The following is a 21,296-nucleotide window of genomic DNA, read 5'->3' on the forward strand; positions in this document are numbered from 1 at the left end:
GCATAATCCTTCCATTCATCTCCCCCTTGGTTACTAATCAAATTCCATGCACTATTTATAACTAAAAATTGTCACTTAAGAGACACCTAATTTAATTGAAAAATTTATATGAACTATCATCATCCAGTGGTGTAAATATGTACAATTTAGTTGCTGCCCCAATATTTATTTAGGAATGTTTTAGAACATTTAGAAATGACACAAGAGTCAATATATGTAAAGTGTTACAGTTTGTCTACTTGTTTACATGTTTTTTATTGAACTCTAAAAATATAAGAATACGATCAAAAGCACACAAATCTTAATAATTTAAATAATACTATGAACATGTGCATGATTAATGGAATGTTGCAGAAATAATGCTTCAATCAGTAATACAAAAATAAGCTATAGCTAGAAAGAATTTGAGTCACCTTGACCTATCCTCTTTTAACCTCAAACTTGTTTATAAGAAATTAAAGTGATTTATTGTCCAATTTCAGTTGGACATTGTAAAACACTGATTTCAATAGAGCTAAAGCCAAGGATATGGGTTTGTTGCCTATATACTTGAAGCTACATTACTCTGTTCTGATTATCAAGAGTACAAAAACAATTTCATGAAATGCTCTTTCAGCTTGTAAAAAATATTTAACCCATTGCAGTGCAATGAGTGCAGTTCATGCAATGAAAATTTTACACCATTAGGTATTTTCTTATTATATTTTCTTGGTGTGTCAACAGAATTGAGGCCAAAGTGTGCTCTTCTCTAGAGATGGGAGAACAGTTAGGCCAAACTGTCATTGCTCGGGCATTTGGCGAATAGCCGAACAAACGGGTTTGTTCGCTCCCCTGAACCAACCACAATACATTGCAGTTCTGAACAGTGCATTGCAACCCCTGATTGGCTGAAGCATTGAAAGCTTCAGCCAATCAGGACACAGAGCACTGTCAGAGTCATGACTGGGCACTGTCATCATGACTTTATCCAATCATGGCTCATTCTCGCCCCACAATATCAAAGTATTCTTTCAATGGCAGCAATTTTCAGTGTAATTTTGGTGTGGAGAGAGATAGAACAGGGTTCCGTTCAGTGCTATTAGTTTGTGTGCTATACTGTGCTATTTTGCTTCAATTGTCAGTGTAGAACAGCCATTCTCAACCAGGGTTTCGTGGAACCCTGAGGTTCCTCCAGATGTTGCTAGGGGTTCCTTGAGCTGTGGTTGATGAACCACCTATTTCATGATGCTTACAGAGTTCAAGGTTCAGCATCACTTATTAAAGCCAGCAGCATGACACCAAATATCTTTTTAGCTGTCTTTAAGTCATTCTGAGCACCACTTTAAGGGGGGCATTCTTCCTATTGACAACCAATAGAAGGGGCATTGTTCCTATTGAACCCAGATGAATTGGTTTTAGTAAGGGTTTCTTGAGACCGGAAAATTATTTCTGAGGTTCCTCTAGTGTTAAAAGGTTGAGAAATCCTGGTGTAGAATATTAGTTTAGTGTCAGTCTAGGGATAGTCTGAGTGTAGTGAGGAGGACCATCATTCAGCTATGCATAGTGTGCAGCTAGAGTAGGGACAGCTCAGATAGATTCACTGTAGTGTAGTGAGACCATGTCATTCATTCATACATTTGTGTAGAATAGGGACAGCTCATATAGTTTCAGTGTAGTGTAGTGAGACCAAGTCAGTCATTTTTTTTTAAAAGATAAATTTTTATTAGGTTTTTCAAATAGTACAATGTGTTACATTTTAACAGCTATAGTGACATACAGAATAACTTCGAAGATTTGCCGCTGAATGAACAGTGTACATAGAACTGTGGAGGCAACCATATGTCGTCACCTTATGTGATCTCCTCATAGAAGTAAAGCTGAAGAGCGCAACCTAAATTTGGCAGGGTTCTCCTCTCCACCCAGACACCCCTTACGGGATCAATTCTGTGTCCGGGAGGAGAGCAGTCCCCCCCAAGAAGTGGCTTGGGATCCCAACCACTTCGAGAAACAACTTGTTTTCAAACCATATTACGGTAGTAACATAAGTACAACAACCGAACAATTCAACTCCCTGATAGTGGAGCAGAGAACATCTGTCGAAAAACTGTTAATATAGTAAATAAATATATCAGGGTGAAGGAGGTCATTTTTCCAGTGGAAGAGTATTGGTGTGTGCAATCCATGTTGACCAGGGACTCAATTTTTGGACAGCAAGGGCTTTCTTGGAGCTGCTGCATGCAATTGTCAGTTCATATATGTGATGTAGATGTGTGGTGCTTATTACCTCTGAAAGGGTCGGTGGAGTAGGATTCTTCCACCTTCTAGTTATTCCCAGTCTAGCTGCCAACAGGATGTGTGAAATAGAGTGTCTCATCTTCGTTGGATATTGGTCTAGGTTCAGGGATAGTAGAGCTAGGTCAGGACGTGGAGTAATTATAACGTGGGATATAGCAGAAATTAACTGGAAAGTTGATTCCCAAAAGGGTGTCAATTTGGGGCAGCTCCAGAAGATGTGGAGCATATCCCCTTTGTTCCCACACTGCCTCCAGCATTTCGCGGAATGCTGATCAGAAAACTTTGACACCCTGTCTGGAGTTAAGTACCACCGTTGGGTTAGTTTAATGGTCAATTCCCACAATGTGGCGCATCTAGTATTCTGGTAGGTGGCCTTGATAGCTTTGGCCCATTGTTCAGATGTGTACGTGAGGTTAAGATCTCTTTCCCATTTGAGCATAGAAGCAGATTTATCAAGTATGTGTTTTTGTTGGAGCAGGGTATAGAAGAGAGAGATGCCCTTGTGTTTGCATGTCGGGTTTGTAAGAAAAATCCATGCAGGGTGGGGGATTTTACAGGTCCAGTTAGGGGAGGCATGGAGGTAATGTTTGGTCCTAAGGTATAAGTAGAGGTCCGAGTCTGGTAGTCTGTATTCTTGTTGTAGGTCAGGGAAGGGTTTTAATTGCCCCGACGTGAATAGATCGTCAACATGTAATATACCCTTAGTCTGCCAAGATGTATAGGATACCAGGTCAATTTTCTTTTGGAGAACGAGTAGCGGTGTTTTAAGGGTGGCCCTGTTGGTGTATTTGTTGGTGAGGTGTAGGAATCTTTTCCAATTCCGGAGGGTGGCTAACATCGTAGGGGGGAATTGTGGATTATTGGAAATAGGACAATTGGAGGAGAGTAGCCAGACAAGTAGGTGTTGCCCCGGGGTAAGCGATGCTTCTATCTGTCCCCAAAGAGTGTTTTGTGTGGGAGCAATCCATTCTCGCATTTGTGTCAGTATGGAGGCCATGTAATAATCGTGGAAGTCAATGTAACCCGCCCCTCCCGCTGGACGAAGTTTGATAAGGTGTTTATGTGCGCTTCTAGCCTTTTTACCTTGCCATATAAAGGCGGAAAGAATAGTTTGTAATGATCTGAGATAGGAGTGGGGAATGATGATCGGTAAAGTCCTAAACAGGTACAGTACTTGGGGTAGATGGAGCATTTTGAAGGCTGCAAGGCGGCCCATCCACGACAGCTCAAAGGATGCCAGCTTGCGGAGGTCATTCTGTAACTGAGTGCGAAAGGGGATGAAGTTGTGGCAGAAAAGGTCTGCAGAATCATTGGTTAGTTGAACCCCTAGATAAGTAATGCTCTTATCTGCCCATGAGAATGGAAGCTGGTTTTGTAGCATGGAACTGGTGGAAACATCGAGGCCCAGGTTCAAGATGTGTGATTTAGCATCATTTACTTTGTAAAATGACACTTTGCTAAATTGTACAAGGGTCGTTTGAACTGCCGGGAGGGAGGTGGAGGGGTTAGAAAGCATAAGAATCACGTCATTCGCAAATAAACGTATCTTATGGACGTTCTTGCCTATGGTTATACCCTGTATTTGATCATTCATTCGGATAGATTGCGCGAGGGGTTCTATTACTAGATTGAAGATTAGGGGGGACAGGGGGCATCCCTGTCTAGTACCATTGGAGATGCCAAACGGGGATGAGAGCGTGTCTGCCGTGTATACTCGGGCAGAGGGGGAGGAATATAGGGCCATGATAGCGCTGTAAATGGGCCCCGTGAAACCAAATTTTTCTAGTACCGCTGACAGGTACCCCCAATGTACTCTGTCAAACGCTTTTTCAGCGTCTAGGGACAGGAGCACAGAGGGGGCACCCGTGTGCGGCACATGGTGAATGATGTCCACCATACGTCTGGTGGCATCAGAGGCTTGGCGGCCTTTTGTGAACCCTGATTGATCTAAATGCACAAGGGTTGGGATAATGTCCAATAATCTGTTGGCGATCATTTTTGCGTAGATTTTTATGTCAACGTTGAGTAAGGAGATGGGGCGAAAGTTCTGGGGTGCATTAGGTTCTTTGCCCGGTTTTGGTAGGGTTATTACGATTGCGCTAAGCATTTCTTTTGAGAATGTGGAAGATTGAGCTGCCGAATTGTAAACCTTGCATAGAACAGGGGCTAGCAGTTTATGGAATCGTTTGTAGTATTCCCCATTGAATCCATCTGGGCCAGGGGCTTTAGCGTTCGGGAGTTTTTTGATCGTGTATTCTATTTCAGGGACCGTGAAGGGCTCGTTAAGGCTGTCTAGTTGAGTAGGGGATAGAGAGGGAAGATCTACTTGAGTAAGAAAGTCTAGTATGTCTTCTTGCGTGGGTTGTATGGTACCTTTGTCCGTCCTTAGATTATACAGGTCACTATAGTACGAGCTAAATGCATCTGCAATTTCAGTAGGTTTAGAACTTTAACCTTAGTATGAGGATGGTATATATATGGTATCTTGGATTTGATCCTATGACCTTTTATTCTCAGGGCCATTAGTTTACCCGCCTTGTTGCCCGTGGAGTAGTTTGTTGCTTTTAATTTAATGTACGATTTTTCGAATGACTCTAATAACAAAGTCCGTAGCTCATGGCGGAGTTTGAATATCTGTGATTGGATAGCAGGGGAGGGGTTGTGTTTATTAAGAGATTCAGCAGCCGCTATATCGGCTGTCAGTTTATCCAAATGTTGAGATCTTTTTTTCTTCGCTCTGGCCCCTGCCTGGATAAGAACACCTCTAATGACCGCCTTGTGGGCGTTCCACACTACCTCCGGGTCAGACACAGATTGTGAGTTAGTAGAAAATAATTCTTCTAATTGTTGCTGAATATGCGTGCCTGTTGTCGGATCATTAAGAAGATAGCTGTTTAACCTCCATAGTTTGGAGTTAGGATGGTGCGATTTCGAGTCAATAGTGATACTAATAGGAGCGTGGTCCGACCAGGTGGTAGTGCGAATCGCCGAGGCTGATATTTTTGAAAGCAGACACTTATCAGTTAGAAATAAATCTATACGTGAGTAGGTGTTAGGACGCGGTGAGAGAAACGTATAATCACGTTCGTTCGCATGACAACACCTCCATACATCAAACAAGTCATTTGATTGTAAAAATCCATCTAGTGGCGAAGCAAGTCTCTTACATCCTGCTGTAGAGTCCATGTGGAAATTAGGAACAAGATTAAAGTCTCCACACCAGAGGACGTGCCCCTGTTGGAGGGATTTAACTTTTTTCCATAGGGATTTGATAAACGCCATTTGGCGATGGTTGGGGGCATATAGGGACACTAGAGTATACACTGTGTTGTTAATCTTGCATATCAGGACAATGTAGCGACCCTCATTGTCCGTGATGCAGTGCTGAAGTTGAAAGTCAACAGTGTCACGTATTGCAATAAGAACTCCTCTTTGCTTTTTCGTGAAGGATGATTTAAAGATATGAGGGAATAGCTTATGCTGGCACATGGGAGGAGAGTCCGTGGTGAAATGTGTTTCTTGTACACAGAGCACATCGCTCTTAAGCGACAGGGCTGTTTTCCATAGGGATGCTCGTTTAGCCGGGTGGTTTAACCCCTTTGCATTCAGGGATAGGATTGTAAATGACATGGTGGTGAGTGATCGTGAGTGAATATTGGTTGCACTTACAGTTGGAAGATGACTAATTCAGCGTCCGCTGGCTGCTGTTGTACCTTATTCGTACAGGAAATTGCGGTGATTAATCAGTTGCGAGGTTCACGGTGGGAGTAGCAGTATTCGGAGGTGCGATACTGGAAGTATGATGTGTCTCCGATCGGTCACGTTGCGTCTGGAGCTGGTGTACTTGATACACATGAACACTGGTGTAAACTGGAAACAAAAACACACAAAAAAAAAAGAAAAGGAAAAGCGAAAATTTAGCAAGTCAAGATGCAGCTAACAGTGGCTGAGTATTGAGGCAAAACAGGTCAGCTAACACCCGCCTTGAGCGGGAGCTGATTAAACTAGGGGGTAGAGTCTAGGTTCAAGTAGAAGCGAGCCTGGGGCCGGCCCGGATTATACATTGTAGCTCACATTGAGAACGGGCAAGAGTTCTCACTTTGGTTTGGTTTGAAGACGATCCCTCTGACGGCCATGGGGTGGGGAGGCCTGTTTGTTAGGGCCTGGCTGGTTGTTCTGAGGTGATTCCTGGTGTATACCCCAGGAGTTAAGCAGTTTCAGTCCGCCTTCCAGGGTAGAGATCGTGTGCGGGATGCCGTTGTATGCCACCAAAATGGTAGCCGGATGGCGCCACTTGTAGAGCACTTTGTGATTCGTGAGGGCTTTTGTGATTGGTTTCAGTTGTCTCCTTAACTGAAGCGTATACTGTGATAAGTCGGCAAATAACTGGATGTCTGCATAGGGTGCAGGGAGAGTGACCAGTGCCCTGGCCTTAGAAAGGATCTGTTCTTTTGCCTGAAAAAAGTGGATTCTCAGGAGCACATCTCGTGGGACTGACTCCGCTAGGTGCTTTGGCTTGGGGATCCTGTGGATGCGGTCAATTGTCAGTTCTATAGGAGAAAGCTCAGGTAGCATGGCAGCAAACATGGTGCTAGCAAAATTGTGGAGATCTGCGGGGGGCACCGTTTCCGGTATTCCGCGTATTTTCACATTGTTGCGGCGAGAGCGGTCCTCGAGGTCCGCTAATTTGTGTTTGATCCATTCCGTGTCCTCCTTCTGTGCCATACAAGAGTCAACTAAATCATTTACAGTCTCTGTACATTCCTCCATTTTGTCCTCCATATACTGCACCCTGTCACCCATGTGTCTCATATCTGCTGAGAAATTATGTATCAGTGAGGACAGGTTGGACATGAGGGATGACTGGAGGGATAATAGCATGTCTTTCATGGTTGAGTCCAGTACCGGTTGTCCCGATGTGGGAAAGGCCGCTATGGAGGACTGTAGTGAGGCTATTGTATTAGCATTATGGAGGTCTGTACTCACTGTGGCTCCGGCCTGGTAAGCTGCATCCAGGCGCATCCGCGCTTTGGCTGGGCTCTGGGAGTTCGGAGTAAGTGGAGGTGAATCCGCCCGGGGCGAGGATGGGCAATCCCTGGCTAGGTCTCCCGGATCCCCGTCAGGAAGGTCGGTGTAGGCCGTCGAATTCCGTGCTGCTGCTCCGGCGGCGCCATCTTGTCTGAGCCCTCCGTGCTGAAAGGAGAGGGCTGTCAGCTTCTGAACGTTCCGTTCTTCTTTGCGCTTGCGGGACGACATGCCGGCGGGTTGTGCGGGTCTCCCGGTGGTCGGTAAGAGTGTCGATGGGGTAATTCTTGCCCGTTAAGCGGTGGATGTCCGGTCGGCTAGCGGGAGCTTCAAGCACAAGCGGCCATCCGGTTTGTGCGCAAGCCACGCCCCCCCCCCCCCCCCAAGTCAGTAATTTTGACATAGTGTATAGATAGAGTAGGGGCAGTTCAGAAAGCGTCAGGTTAGTGATGGTTGAAAACCGTCTATTTGATTGTGTTACTGCCAGTTTAACGCCATTTACTTCTGTGTGTGTTACTGCCAGTTTAACACCATATAGTTCTGTGTGCATTACTGCCAGTTTAACGCCATATAGCTCTTTGTGCATTACTGACAGTTTAATGCCATATAATCAAAGAATAGAATAGTGCTGCACTATACAGGGAATAGGGTGCAGGAGTAGGCAAGGGAGGTATTGGACTATTTAGCAAGAGGCAATGGTATGCATAAATTTCATAAATATACAAATAAGATTGGATGCAATATTCCATGGAGAAAATAAATATGAATAAAAGAGGTGACACTCTATCTGCGTGAAAAACCTCTTCTAGTAATGTGCAAAAAAAAAAAAAAATAATAAAAATAATAAAGCATTTCTCCAAAATATATAAAGTGCTGGTGCTAATAAATATTGTTAGAAAACATTTGATCTGTATAAAATGAATCATAACATGAAAAAAAGTCCATCAAAATAAATGTCCGTGCATTCGTTGCAAAAAATAAATAAAGTGCAAACTTATAGTGACCCAGTATAAAGCATATAAAGTGCTGGTGCAATAGTTGCAATAGTAATAATGTCCATGCAAACAGTTGCAAAAAAATAGTGCAAAACTTAAGGTGGCCAAAAATATCACAAATCAAGTGCTGGTGCTGGTAAATATTTCTGCAAAGCAATGCTGGAGATGAGTGGTTTCCTCCCTTCTTTGTGATGAGATAGATGGGTGTCCCCTTACCTTACTGCTGTAAGTTCACAGCATAAAAAGAGGCTTTGTAATGGGACCCTTGTGTGTCCCCAGGAGGGGCGTCTCCAATGTGGTCTCACAGGTATCTGGTCATTATGGTGTATAGCATCCCTTTAAATTCCCTTAGAGCAGGTATGTGGCATCCCCTTTAGGATCGCTGGAGTAGGTGAACCTCATAGACAGGGCAAGGGGGATGCTCGATAGTGTAGTCATTTTTAAAATATTTATTGGTAACAACACAGTAAAAATAGGTACATGTTTTGACATCCCAGAAAGCTCACAGTTTCACAGGTGTGTGTAGACTTTTTATATCCACCGTGTGTGTGTGGAATGACTAAATTATATATATATATATATATATATATATATATATATATACACACCGTATTTATCGGCATATGTATAACACGCACATTAATTTTAAGAGGGAAGTTTCAGGAAAAAAATAAAATTTAAAATTTTTGTATTGACGTATAACACGCACACACTATTTGCACCCGATTTTCATGGTGAAAAAGTGAGTGTTATACACCAATAAATACAATGTACATATGTGTATGTATAGAGATCAAGAGTGAGATTGTGTTCATGGTTTGTATTTGCATGTCTTGTGCTAAATTTATAATTACTTTCCTTTATGTCCCCCCCACAGATACTACTGAAGAAAAAATATGATGGCAGGCAGACTAACAATCGGAAGTGGAACATTATCCGCTATGTCCACCACCGGCTGTGGCAGCGGTTTCAACATCAACCAACACTGCTGCAGGTGCAGCACTGTTGGTCGGATGTGAAAAGGCAGAGGAAGGACTTTCTCTGTGCCGTGAGTCTTCACATCGCTGGTAAGTCAATATACTTAAAAGGTGTTTGCAAATGATCTTTGTAAGGAAGTGTGGTGTAGTAACTTTGCAGTTGAATTTGGGGTGGTAATTTTGATGACGGTATGTGCTGATTACCCTGGGTGTGCCAGTTGTAGATCTTTTTCTCTTGTCCTAGCCACAGTTGGTCGCAAGCCAGTGGTGCTTTTGTCTGTTTCCCAGGGGAGGAGGACTGCCTGCCTCAAATTTTTGCAAGCTGGGGCACCCCCTCAGGGACCCCTACAAGTCATTCATTGTAAGCATTATTTGATCAGTCTGATGTGTCTCAATCTATATCTCTCTCTTTCTGTAGAGGACAGAGACCAGGAGGAGCAGGGGCAGCAGCAGGCGGCAGATTCTCCAAATCCCTGTAAGTTGCTTTCACTTGATTGTGTTTGTATGTAGTACCAATTGGTTTACTTGCCGGGATATTTCCAGATTCCAATAAGCCCCCCGCAGACCTCCACAACCACCGGCCAGGGTTGTGGGGATGAGGCCCTTGTCCTCATCAACATGGGGACAAGGTGCTTTGGGGGAACCCCAAAGCATCCTCCTAATGTTGAGGGCATGTGGCCTGGTACGGTTCAGGAGGGGGGGTGCTCCTGTTCCCCCTCTTTTCCTGTGGCCTGCCAGGTTGCATGCTCGGATAAGGGTCTGGTATGGATTTTGAAGGGGACCCCCACGTGATTTTTTTATTTATTTTTTGGCGTGGGGTTCCACTTAATATCCATACCAGACCTGAAGGGCGTAGTATGGAATTTTGAGGGCACCCATGAATTTTTTCTTAATTATTTTTTTCCTTAATGCTAACATGACCTGTGTGCAAATACCCTAAAAAAACCTATAGAATTGAACCAGCGCAAAAAAAGGCGCACATGCTTTGTGAATACGAAAATGGCCGTTGCTCAATGATGTGCTCCGCTCATGGCGCAAACCATTTATAAATCAGCCCCAATGTTTTTTATTACTTGCCACAAATGAGACTCAGGATTGAAGCCTTTTTTTCCCCACAGACCCCATTCAATGGGAAGTGAAGGTGGTAGTGGGCTGGCTGCACCAGCGGGTGAAATATATGGTGGAGCTGATGGGCTTGCCACCCTTGGACGATCAGCCACCGGAGCTCAGTAGTTGTATTTACTTGTGTTCCTGTGTCTTATGGTGTGAATATAAAATAGGCACCTGCCCCCGCTGCCGTTGGCACTGCCCCCAGCCGTTGCTGTCACCGCCCCCTGCCATGGCTCGCATTACTTCCAAGGACATCATTCCAAACCCCCATGGGAGCTGGGCGATGGGAGAGACAAAAAACAGGCCTCTATGTGCTTGATGGAGGAGGGAGACTGGTGACTCTGCATTTTCTATGGCATGGTCACACTGCATTTTCTATGGCATGGTCACTCTGCATTTTGAATGGCAATGGTCACTCTGCATTTCATGGGAACTGGAAAATATTTTAGTACACCATTTTGTTCAGAATTTTTTTTTTCTTGTTTTCAACCTCTTAAACCTAGGTGTGTCTTATGGAGTGAAAAATACAGTAATTTTACGTTTTTTATTTATTATTTTGAGATATTTTTGTAAAGATGTTTTGTTAAAAAATAAAATAAAATAAAGGTATCCAACCCTGCAATACCTTGTCAAATGTCAAAGCCGTTATATCTGATTAAGACTGCCAACTTGAGGCACAATGGGCAGATTTTGCCCACTCCAGCTGCAGTGTTAAAGATTCTCTCAGGTGATTAGTTAAAAACTGAAGGATGTGTAGCAGCTGTTAATAGGAAAACAACCACTTCCAACTTCAGCTGTTACCTTTTTAAAGTTGAGGATTTTCAAGGTTTGAAGATTGAAGATTGTTTGCCATGGATTACAGCTCATACAATATTTAGTTTGGGGATTCTTCTTTTTCAAAATGTAAAACATGGAAACCACATCTGCCTCCTTTTAAATTTGCCATGGATAAAGCTAGCCAAAAATCACAAACAAACTCAATTTTTTTGTGGGTGCAAATTTGGGAAGTAGTTTCCCTTTGGGACTCCTCAGTGGTCAAAGTCTCAAGTTAGCTTTTAGTGGATGTGGCGTGTGCTCCATCTGGAAGTAGTTTCCCTTTGTAACAGCCAGGTTGGGGAAAGAGAAGGCAGCAAACAGTTTAAAGATGCCTTGTTTATGACTTGCAGCTAGGCCAAAACACACTTATGTGCACTGTTGCAAACCAGTCAGGGTGACAACTGTGGATGTAGCTAGTCATTTTTGTCGATAGTCTCCAGACATCACAGGGGAGATGTCGGTTTGAGAGTGTCCAGAGGAGGTGTGTTTGTGGCGGAGGGCAAGGAAGTATAGGGAGTTGAGGCAGGTGCAATGTGAGGTGACATAGGCTGGTCAGGTGGGGGCATATTTTCAATTTGGGAATGGGGAAATGCTGTGTATTGCTGAGAAGTTTAATTGCTGGTTTGAATCACTAGGGACAGATTGTGTTTGAGTCTGTAGGGCCATGTGAGTAAGTGGGGAGAATAACCAACTGTAATGAAAGGGTCCACCAGGGGTAAATCGTGATCAGCCATACCCTGGCCTTCTGTCCCTGGCCTTGCAACATGCACATCTTGTTGCAACACCACACTTTGCTCTTCACTGCCCCTGTAGTGAGAGCGTCTGGCAATTGCTGCATTCAGTTGCTGTACCACTAAATGCAGGGCCTGAATGTCTTCACCACTTTGCATGAGGACTACAGCCTGATTGTTGATGGCTGTAGTCAGTCTTTGACATAGTGAAGCCTGATTCTGGCCCATACGCTGCAATTATTCTTTTAACTGCTGGCAGTCCTGAACTTGTTGGCCCAAGTCTTGCTGTAAGAGTTGCAATGTCCTTTCTACATAATTCATTTGTGTAGGCCAGGTGGCAGGGGTGTTGATCCTGTTGCCTCCAATGTGGGCTGGAAAGCAAAAAAGAAAAATAATCTACAATTTGAAAAACAGTGTTTGCATGGCTGAACACACAAACGGTAGTAGAAGTGTGTGCCATTTGCCAAAGTACTAGAACATGTTCATGTTCTCAAGGCTGGGTTACTTAGCACAGGAGACTTAAACTTAACATTTAACATTTTAAGCTAACTTATGCCACGTACACACGACAGGATTTTTCATCTGAATAAATTTTGATGATCTTTCCGATGGAGTTTCCGATGGAGTTCCGACCAAACGGACTTCCCGATAGGAATTGATTCCGTTGGAAAGATTTAAAACATGTTCTATTTCTAGGTCAGTAAGGCTTTTTGAAAAAAAAATCAGCTGAAGCCCACACACGATCGGAATATCCGATGAAATTATTCTGTCTGACCTTTTCTGCCGGAATGTCTGGTTGTGTGTATGCACCATTAGAAAGACGACAAAAATATGTACACACCATCCAATTTGGGGACACAGTCACACAAACAAAATGCAGCTTACACAGTTTAAAAGCTAAGATCACATCTATGCAAACTGGATGCAGGTTTCCCTACATCCAATTTACTTGACATAAGAGTGTGTCCGGCTATCTATGAAGCCAATTTTTTTTTGTTTTTTCGCTGTTCGTTGTGGACATATTTGTTTACATTGTGAAGAACTTTGATCAATGACACATCCATCATGGGGTACAGGACAGCCAACTGAGACATTCAGCACATGGACATACCCCCTACCTTATAAATAGACCCGATCTGGTGGCCATTTTACATTCTGTCTTTTGTCAGTGTAGGGAAAGGACGCTGTGTGAAGCAGGGACAGTCAGTCTAATCACTGCCCCAGGGGACATGGATCAATGTGAATTTTTTTTTTTTAAACGCCCGTTTTTTTGGGAGCTCTGATTTTAATGACAATTAAAGTGAAAAAAAGTGAAATATTCCTTTAAATATCGTGCCTGGGGGGGGGGGGTATCTATAGTATGCCTGTGAAGTGGCACATCTTTCCTATGTTTAGAACAGTCCCTGCACAAAATGACATTTAACGGGAAAAAAAGTCATTTAAAACTGCTTGCGGTTTTAACGTAATGTCTGGTTCCGGTAATACGGATGAAAATCCTTGGAGGAAAAAAATGGCATGGGTAGCCCCCCCTTCCCACTACCAGCCCCTTTGGGTCTTGTACAGATATTAAGGGGAACCCCATACCCAAATTGAAAAAAGGAAAGGTGTGGGGCCCCCAGGCCCTATATACTCAGAACAGCAGTATACAGGTGGTGCAAACAAGACAGTTTGTTGTGTTAAGTAGAATCTGTTTGTAATTTTGAACTGGTACATTTTTAAAGTGTGGCTCCAGTCAAAAAATCTATTTTTAAGCTTTTTGGAAAATATAGGGAAGGGTTATCACCCTTGTATAATTTTTTGGGCAGTCCGTCTTTTTTCATCTGACTTCCTGTTGCCTCCTTCCATTTGCAAGTAGGAAATGTTTGTAAGTTGAATGTTTGAAAGTAGGAGCTTGCCCTATATGCTCTGCAGAAATGTAGGCCTAAGGTGTTTTTGCCACAACACTGTAAGCCCTCAAAGTGACTCTTGGTGGGCGCAGGAACGGGCCCTGCTGACATCCCTTCTGGCTCCAGATCCTGCTTGCTGTTCCATTATTTGATCCCTAACTTCTGCTTGGCTAACTATCCATTCCAGTTACTGAACTTTGGCTATGTTTTGACTATGTTTTTTCTTTTTACTTTTATTATTAAACAACTGGGATTTAATTGTACTTCTGTCTCGGTCTGATTTCATGGTTTCTGACAGTAGGCGAAGTCCATAAATTCAGAAGATACAGTCAAACCACTTGTTGGTAATATTTTTTCCAGATTGAATGAGCAAGATCACCACATGGATCAGTTTGTATAGCATTACAAACACTCCTGTGTTGGAAGGCTTACCCGAAACCTCCCACTGTGGCTACTCAACCTGAGTTGCAGGCCATCCCTGCTGCGCCAGTCTCTGTGCAGGCACCCGCTGGGAGTATTGCCTCTATAAAAAGTATGTCTGGTTCTGATGCCCCATTAGAAGTCCTATTAGGATGAAAAGTGTAGGGCTTGTTTTTTACCACTTCTCATATTGCTTTTTTTTAACTGTGATCACATTTTTAGCTTGTATGTTGGTTTTTATGAATAAAAACCTGCGTTTTTGATCTGCACCATTGGAAGTCCCCTTCTTTTTTGCATATTCTCCTTGATGTGAGTCTGTTTGACCCTTCCATTCGAACCTTAAGGTCCTGTGACGGAAAGACCTTAGATGGCGTTGTTTTGTCCCCAGTTATCCAGAGGGATAAGCCACTGGTTTCAGTCACTCTTTCTTGGGCTGAGTTATCCATCGAGATACAGGCTCTAATCGACTCTGGGACTGCAGGCCTGTTCATTGATGATGCTTTTGTATCGAAGCGTTTAATTCCGATGCAGCTGTACGACATGCCACTTGCCATTGAGACGATTTATGGGAGACCTCTACAGCCTGCCCATGTGACTCATGAGACAGTTCCATTGTCCATGGCCGTAGGGACACTTCACCATGAGTTAATCCAATTCCAAGTTATTTCCTTATCTAAGTTTCTTCTGGTTATTGGTTATCCTTGGTTACAGAGGCACAACCCCTCTTTTGATTGGTGCCATGCGGAGGTTCTCTCCTGGGCACCACAATGCAATGAGATATGCTTCCAGAAGGTAGTCCTGTGCACCTCTTCACTCGCCTCCCTGCTGGTGGAGTAACATGATTTTAGAGATGTCTTTGACAAAGTTAAATCCAGTAGTTTGCCTCCACAGCGGATGTATGATTGCACAATTGACCTTCATCCTGGTGCAATAACCCCCCCCCCCCCCGTGGCCGAGTTTACCCTTTGTCAGTCTTGGAGGAGTATGTTGCAGAGTCACTTTGTCACTTGAAAATCCTCATCTTTGTGAAGAAGAAGAGCAGTGAACTGAGACCTTGTATTGATTATAGAGGTCTCAATTCACGATGAAGAATGTCTATCCGATTCTGTTCATTACAGAGTTATTTGACCGACTCAAAGAAGCAACGGTTTTCACAAAGCTTAATTTAAGAGGGGCATACAATCTCGTGAGGATTGTCTTTGCGGAGAGGGAGGGGACTCTGGAACCCCCTTTCCCTCCCCAGCTCCCCTCTCCTCTTCCTACTTTTTTTTTTCCATCTTTCTACCTCTTTCTACCTCTTCCTCCTCGCCCTATAAAAAAAATAAAATAAACACATACTTTTTTTTTAAATCAACAATATCTCTTAAAATATAAATAGAGCTTTAGATTATATATTGGCATTAACAACCCTATTTTATGTTTTTTTTTTTCGTTTTTCCGATTAGAGAATAATAAATCGAGCTGTTCTGTTACAAATATTATTGCTCTTTAATATATGTTTTTTTTTGTTTTTTTGTAATCCTCTAAAACTCATGTGACTCAATTAACTACCTGTTAAATTAATGTTGTAATAATCTCAAAATGTGAGATATGTTACCTGTATGTATCTTAAACTTCAATAAAACATTTATGAAACAAAAAATAAATGAAATTAAATGAAATGTATTATTATTATATGTATTATTATATGTATTATTATATGTATTATTATATGTATTATTATTATTATTATTATTATTATTATTGTTATTACTATTATTTGTATTGTTATTATATGTATTATTATTAATTTATTATTATTAAAATCTTTACTGAATTACAGTTTTCCAAAGCACTTGGCGTCATATACATTTGTATTTTTTAGAAACCACTGTTTCCACAGTTTTGGGTCATCTTACTGTAACTGGCTCTCTTCTTCTTTTTTGCTGTCTACATGCATGCTGTCATGGAGCAGTTGCACATCATTGCTCAGAATGGGCTTCTTGATATTGGTAACAATAAAGGCAAATATCTACGCAATACGAAATTATGACAATGGAAGACCGCAATAGGCAGACAGAATGTTTTCCCCCAAAACAGGAAGTGCCTAAACAAAGGCATTCATTGCTGGATCATCCAGGCGTTATTTCATGAAAAATGTAGTTTCAAAAATATTTCACATACTTTTGGTAATTACATAAATGTGCTGAGTATTATATGAGATTTTAGTGACAGCATTTTGAAAGCAATTGTCTGCTTGTGTTATTGTTTGCATTATATTTGTTTGATCCCACTTGGTTTTGTAAAAAAAAAAAAAAAAAAAGAAGAACAATGAAACCACTAGGGTTCTTTTAGTAAAGTGTGAAAACACAGCCTGCAGCTGTAATGTCACTTTGAAATGAACTGAATCTTCCTCTGAGCAAATACTTTTTTTATAGTTAGTGTATGAGTTACCCAAGCCATCCAGACACAGCAATGCATAAAGGTTCAGGATGCTTAAACCTGGATATTAGTTATAAAGTATATGCTGGCCATAGTGATAAAAATATTCCAGGATGATTAAGAAATGATAAAAGAATACACAAAATAAAACATTTCTATTTTTAATTGCAAAATACACATAGCAAAACTGGTGAATGGCTAATCAGCAATTCACTATACAGAGCAATATTTAAATGTGGCATATTTTGCTTTAGGCTTCTGAATTATTATGACACAGGATCTTGACAGCAAGTACAAAGATGTGCTTCCTCTTTCCAGCCCTTCATCAAAATAGTATAATTGTTAGTTCAGCCAGTGAAGAGGAAACAGATACAGTATATGTGGGTCACAGTGAGTTCAATCTAAAGACACTAACTCCACTTCAAAGTACCATGAGTAATACCGTCCATACCATGGGCTAGTGTTGACAGGATAAGGAAGGCTAAAGTACTACTTTCTTATTCATGCATAAATGATTCAAAGAGATGCAAAAAAAAAAAAAAAAACTCAAAAAGAAATCCTTAACGGATACATGATTTTCTCTTGATGCAAGTGTACTATGTGTAAAATATAGTTGTTTTACACACACAAAAAAAAAAGTACAAAATAAACAAAGTCAAGAAAAAACACCAAAAAGCAGCTGCCAGTGATAACTTAATTGTTATTTATATTATATGTGAAGACATTATTTTGCTTAAAGGTAAAAATCAAACATAGTTAAGTGAAAACACTATAATAAGCCAGAAACTGTTTTAAAAATTAATTTCTAAACTATGTAAAATAAACAGAAGTGGCTATTTGCCTGAAATGCACAGTTGCACTATTTGTGTCAAATGCACAACTTATTTATATGTTGTTTTATTAGAAAAATCAGTAAAATCAGATGAGTTATGGATATTTGAATGAAACAAGCATTGTACCTCCTATTCTATTTTTATTTTTTATTTCCTAATCCTGTATAACAGATACCTTCAGTGTGACTGGGATTTTTGAGAGAGTTTTATAAAATAAATGACATTCAATTAAGTTCAATGCTTTGAAATGCTCATTAATACATTGATAGCTGGGTAGTTTAGGTTCTGACTATGATTTTGGAAGGTGATACAAACCTGACCACAAAAAAAGTAAAAAAAATGCATAGGACCCTAAATTCCTTCGTTAGGTGTGAAAAGAACCTCAATATAGGATTTGTCTGTCTTTGTGTGCCCATAATAGGTGGAAATCAAACACTAATGCTATTTTGCATGTTGACATTACTGTTCAGGAGAGGATTTACAGATAGTTGTCTTTTGTAACCTCAGATAAGCCACTAAAAGTCTTCTGTTAAATAGCAGTAAAGCTTTTTTTTATAATTGTTTTTTTTTATTGAAAATTTTCTAAAGAGATAACAAAGTATTTAAACAGACAGTAACAAAATTGTGATATGAAACAAGATGTTGGATAAGAAAAGTCCACATATGCAGGACACAGGAGTGAACTGGAAATCATATGTAGAGATGGGGACAACTCATATGTAGAATAAAAGATAAAATAGAGGTCATACATGAATAACAACAATATAAGCTAAGGTAATACTGGAGAGATCGTATAAGACTTATACCTTGTACACAAAATCTGTCTGATTTTTTCTGACGGATTTTGTCCTAAACTGGTGTTGTATACACACGGTTGGACAAAGTTGTGGGAAAACCTGATCGTTCGGAACATGATGACGTTCGTTCGTTATGACTACGTTGAGGCTACTAGCCAATAGCTTTAGTCTTGTAATTTTATCTGAGCATGTGTGGCACTTTGTCTGATCAGAATTCTCTAAAAATGATCGGAAAAAGTCCAATCGGATTTTTTTGTTGGAAAATTTGAGATACTGCTCTCAAATGTTTTCCATCTGAATTCCCAATGGAAAAAGTCTGATAAAACCCACACACAATCGGATTTTCCGACCGTGTGTATAAGGCATAAGAGGTACCATAACGCAAACATTTGGGAAAAAGGAATTCACAAAAGCAAATTGTCGAAAAGAGGGTTGGGTCTTTCATGACACAGTGGCTGGCAGGGGAGTCCCAAATTCCGACTGGTCCCATAAATCCCAGATTTTATTAACCACTTCCCGACCAGCGCACGACAATGTACGTCGACAGAATGGCACGGGCAGGCATATTGGCGTACATGTACGTCCAATATTCGTTGCCGCTGTGCCATCGGGAGCCGCCGCCGGCGGTGCGCTCCCACGCTGGTCGGGACCCCCGTGAGTCCGGTCGCGGGACCCGCGGACTCGTTCGCCGCGGGCATCCCCGCGATCGTCTCACGGAGCGGCCGAATGGAGGAAATGCTGTATAAACAACATTTTCCCATTCTGCCTAGCAACTAGTGACGCTGATCTCTGCTCCATGTGATTGGAGCAGAGATCAGTGTACACTAAATGACAGCCCAACCCCCCCACAGTTAGTAACACACCCCTAGGAACACTTAACCCCTACACTGCCACCCACTGGTTAACCCTTTCACTGCCAGTGTCATTTACACAGGAATCACTACATTTATATAGCAGTGATTACTGTATAAATGACAATGGTCCCAAAAATGTGTCAAAAATGTCCGATGGGTCCCCCACAATGTCGCAGTCACAATAAAAATCGCAGATCGCCGCCATTACTAGTAAAAAAAAAAAATAATAAAAAATTATTAATAAAAATGCTATAAAACTATCCCTATTTTGTAAACGCTATAACTTTTGCGCAAACCAATCAATAATCGCTTATTGCGATTTTTTTTACCAAAAATATGTAGAAGAATACGTATCGGCCTAAACTGAGGGAAAAAAATGTTTTTTTATATATTTTTGGGGGATATTTATTATTACAAAAAGTAAAAAATAATGTGTTTTTTTCAAAATTATCGCTCTATTTTTGTTTATAGCGCAAAAAATTAAAACCGCAGGGGTGATCAAATACCACCAAAAGAAAGCTCTATTTGTGGGAAAAAAAGGACGTTAATTTTGTTTGGGAGCCACGTCGCACGACCGCGCAATTGTCAGTTAAAGCGACGCAGTGCCGAATCGCAAAAAGTGGTCTGGTCTTTGACCAGCAAATTGGTCCGGTCTGAAAGTGGTTAAAGTAGGAACGTTATCATGGACGCAGGCCATCAAGTATTCCATTCTGCGAATGTCAGCTATAAGTTGGAGTAATCTAGACCCTGGGGGGGTGGTGATGGATAGCCAACATGGGGGGGATCATTTTCTTAGCAGCTAGGAGAATATATTAAATCAATTGATTACCATATTTTGTAATGCTTGAAAAAGGGAGGCCTAATAAATAATATAGAGGATCAAGTGGTAGGGACACATCTACCACGTTCTGAATCAACAATATCACTTCTTGCCAAAGGGGTTGGATCATAGAGCACTGCCAAAAAATACGAAACAGAGAATCCACTTCCAAACCACAATGCCAACATTTAGCTGAGATCGAGGGGTCATATTTGTTGATGACTTTGGGAGTTTTATACCAAAACATAAGAACTTTAATGGACGTCTCCTTCTGCAAGACGCACTTGGAAAATGTAAAAGTCGAAGACCATATCCTGTTCCATAACTGAGGAGTAATGGGCCTGTATAACAGTTGAGCCCATTTTCTTGTGTATAAATGAGTGACCTCAGTAAGGGGAGTTGACTCAAGGAGGATGCAGTGGATAGACGATACTGAGTGAAATTTATGGGGGACCTGAGCACATAAATATTCAAAAGGAGTGGGTTTATCTAGGGTCGGAATCAGAGATCAGGAATGGGAAAAGTGCCTGATTTGTAGGTAAAAATAGAATAATTGAGAGGCAATATCGAACTTCACACGGATAGTGTGTCAAATGTGTGTAATCGATGGGAAATCAGGTTAACTAGATTACAAAGTTGAAACAAAGAAGCATTTACCCATGGCAAAATACATCCCAAGGATAAGCTGTCTGGGGTGGATAGGTTATATAGTACATTCATGGGGGGGGGGGGGGGTGGGGGGGGCAGGTAGACGGGAGAGAATAATTCTGTTAACATTTATACCATATAGATAGGGAGAAGTTCATAGGGGCCGTACATTGACGTCTAAAAATAGGATCTGTGTGCAGTAAGAGAGACCAGATCAGGGAGCATGGGTGGACCAGATTCAACACTCCTTTCTCAATGTCGGCCCAGTGGCTGGGAGCCTGCAAACTGGACCAGGAGGTGATAACCCTTAGCTGAGTTGCATAATAATATTTTATAATATCTGGAGCACCCAGTCCCCCAGATCTAAGGGCAAAGACCACCAAGCTCGTAATGCGGTGGGCCCTACCATTCCAAATAAATTTTAGGGAACTGCTTTCAATTGCTTTAAGTTGAGGAAGGGGAATGGCCACGGGTAGTGTTTCAAAATAATACAATAACCTGGGTAGAATGGACATCTTCAGTACATTTACTCTACCTAAAAGGGAAAGAGAGTACTTAGTCCACCTTTGCAGGGGTTTGTTGATATCTAAAATTAGAGAGGGAAAGTAAGTTAACAGAATAGAGGGTGGAGTAAGTAGTTGTCAGAGGGATCAACAAATATTTAAGGGAGGTGGAACACCATTTATAAT

The sequence above is a fragment of the Lithobates pipiens genome, unplaced genomic scaffold (assembly GCF_037356315.1).
Source record: "Lithobates pipiens isolate NorthernLeopardFrog02 unplaced genomic scaffold, aLitPip1_a1.2 Scaffold_13, whole genome shotgun sequence".
NCBI lineage: Eukaryota > Metazoa > Chordata > Amphibia > Anura > Ranidae > Lithobates > Lithobates pipiens.